We start from the raw sequence: 3,480 nt of genomic DNA, 5'->3' as shown, positions 1-3,480 counted from the left end.
CCCGCCCCTCGCTGCCCCGGCAGGACGTGCGGGCTCCCTGCGCCCCGCCGTGCCTGGCGAGCCCCGAGCGGGAGGGACTCTCTGCCCGTCGGCGGTGGTCGTGGCACGGAGCGGTAAATCGAGGGCGGGTTCAGCAGGAAGGTGCGCAGAGGAGAAACAACATGCTTCTTTTCAATATTAAAAATAAAAAGAGTGGGTTTTATTTTTTAATTTTATTTTTCTGAAACGCTGCAGTTACAAAGATGAAGTGCTGTAGTTGATTTAACTGCTGCCAAGGGGCTGAGGATGCAGATTGGTGGTGAGGAACTCGACTCAGGCAATACCCACTGAGGTGTGAAAATGGTGGTAACCTTCAAGGGCGCTCTGAACGTGAGGAGATAAATCTACACGTTTTCAAATCTGCTGCTCAACCGAGAAGTCCCTCCCCTGGTGTCACTGAGCTCTCTGAGGACATAAGGATTTAATTTCCTTCTGCTAGACAGCCCATTCGGGCACCACCTGCAAGTCTCCGGCAAAGAGGGAAAACAGCCTTCCCCGGTGAATTTTTCAGCCTATATTGAGATAAGACAAATGTTTGTCACCCTTGTGTTGTGTCCATCCACTGTCTGTAGGTCAGAGGTTGCCAGGCTGCGTTGATACTGGAAGATAAGCAGTTACTTTGTGCAGGAGCAGACATGACTGCCAGGTGCCACCCAGCATCCCCACAGCATGGTTACCCAGAACCGTCACAGTTCTTGAAATGTGTTATGTGGAATATGTGCAGATATTTTCATAACAACTGGATAAAGATGAAATCATGGCCTGAGAGTTCATAAGCTGGTCATATTTCTTCTTTAATAATACATTTTATAAAATAAAATAGTATTTCTAGCATCATGGTGAAAATTTTCTGTGAGAGCTGTTTTTCACCAAAAAAAATTTGAATCTAGGAAATCAAACCATTCTCCAAAAACAAACTGATATATTTGAGAGACTATGAGAAATAATCAAAACTCTAACTTAAATGGAGGCCAATGTGTTTTATTTCTGTCATATATAAATTATTCACTTTCACTTTAACAACTATAATATGGAATTAATAAGCTACGGTAACATTGTGATGGCAAAACACGTTTTCCCGTATTAATCTTTCCATAAAAGAAAAAAAAGTTATTTTGAAGTAAATTTTGAAATATTGTTAATTCTTTCTTGTTTGGGACAAAGTTGCATTTTTGAACGTTGTTATTTCCTGCAGAAGTAAACTCTGAATTTGAGCAAGCTCTGATGTTACTGCGTAAGGAATAATATGCTACAAGGCAGCTGGTTGTGTTAAGCCAACTGTCTTCATCTTGCAAGAAACGCAGTGATGCCATGTGGAACTCTCTCAAGCTCAAATAAATACTTAAAAGCTTTTTTTGTGAGGAGTTTTAGGGCTCAAGGTGTTTTGTGCCCCAAGTCCTTCATCTTTATGAGGTACTGTGAGGCTGACCTTGGCAGGTCAAAAGTAGATAGTAAATATTACCAGCCAGGTGGTATCTTCAGGACATCTTCATCTCATGATTTTGCTATCACTTGCCCAGTTTTCAACAAGTACAGAGCCATAGGCTTTCTTTTTGAGTTCTAATGCAGGAACTGGTATTTGCAACCAGGTTTCTTTACCATTTCTCGCAGAAAAGTTTTTATATCTTGGTAAAGCTGACAAGTGGGCAGCACTGAACTCCACCAATGCCACATCTATCCTGCTGCAAGTAGAGCAAATTGTCTGTGTGGCACCTCCACCTCCACGGAACTGCTGTTCTGTGCCTCAGAAAAAGACTGAAAACCTTAAGATCACTCCCTGGGCCTGCAGAAAAGCCTATGTCACAGCTCACTTTGACAGCTCAAGCCTGCACATACCTCTGAGAATTATTGTTATTAAGTGTCCCAGCATGCTGACCTATCCTTGGAAATATGATTGTCATCTAAATAAGTACCATTCAGGATTTAAAAAAAAAATGCTTTCCTCCAGCCCCTGTGATTTGACCTGTCAGAATCTTTTAACTCCAATAGTCACCAGAGCTGCTAAATGGCAGAAATTAGGTCATAGTTCAATCATCTGCACCTGTTTTTCAGTATTTTGGGTCCATGCGTTTAAGGCAGCCAAAGGTCTACATGACTGTCCAACTCAAACATTGCAGCCTGGAGTGTAGATCTGTGTTAGCTGTGGGAGCCAAGGGAAGCCGGATGGACCCAGCTAGTAACAACAGAGGGTACCAAAAGGTGTTCTGTGGACCAAGACGATGCACTCAGCTGGAAACAAACCTTCTTTGGATGTTACTCAGGCTGTAAAGGGAATAATTTAGACATCGTATAGGGTCAAGCTGAAGAGAAGTTGGGCAGTGAGAACTTATACTTCCTGCTCTTCTTCCTCTGGACATAACTGCCTTATAGAATCATAGAATCATTTTGGTTGGAAGAGACCCTCAAGATCATCAAGTCCAACCATTAAGCTAACTCTGGTGCTAAACCATGTCCCTAAGAACCTCATCTACATGTCTTTTAAACACCTCCTGGGGTAGTGACTCCACCACTTCCCTGGGCAGCCTGTTCCAATGCCTGACAACCCTGTCCGTGATTTTTTTCCTAATATCCAATCTAAACCTCCCCTGGTGCAACTTGAGGCCATTTCCTCTTGTCCTATCACGTGCTACTTGGGAGAAGAGACCAACACCCTCCATGCTACAACCTCCTTTCAGGTAGTTGTAGAGAGCGATAAGGTCTCCCCTCTTATGACATATATTTAATTACACCTCTGTGCAGCTTTCCTTTACAAAAATCCTGCAAGCCTCAATCCATTGTGATAGGAGCTGTTCAAAGACACAGAGGAACACCCTGACACCCTGACCATTTAAAAGGTTAAAAAAAAAAAGGAAAAAGTATTCAGGGAAATCCTCCCATGATTTTAATTTGCAGAGGTATCCTGTATTGCAAGATCAAGTCTATAATGAGATAAAATTTTATACTGTACATAGTCTGAGAAACGTAATTACAATACTGTGTATAGTATGAAATGCAGGATGTAATAATTAGCACCAGTTATAAAAATAAATAAGTTTGTGTATGAGGTTTCAGGTAAGTTAATGTGACCTAATCTAATATCATAACTATGATACAGTATCCAGCATAGTAGTTGAGAGCATATTTTGACAGATGGGCAAGTCTTTTGAAAACATTTCTCACTTCTGTTTTTTGTGCCATGCCACAACCTAGCACAGACTCCTGACTTGGCATTGATATGAGCAATAATAGCCTCTGGAGTTGTTAGTATGCTGTCATGTTTAATTTTTTTTTTAATTTTAATACAAGTGTCTGACATTTGTTCACATGCAAAAGTACACAAGCACCATGAAAATGGGAATGTCATACAACTGCATATTTGTCTGTACTTGAGAAAGGGTTGATTCCTCTCCATACAGCAGAAATTAGATAGTAAGTCTACAGAGGACAGGAATTAACTACAAA

This window comes from Streptopelia decaocto, assembly GCF_964273445.1.
Source record: "Streptopelia decaocto genome assembly, chromosome: 2".
Taxonomy (NCBI): domain Eukaryota; kingdom Metazoa; phylum Chordata; class Aves; order Columbiformes; family Columbidae; genus Streptopelia; species Streptopelia decaocto.
The sequence above is the reverse complement of the archived record's forward strand: the minus strand, read 5'-3'. Positions refer to the sequence as shown.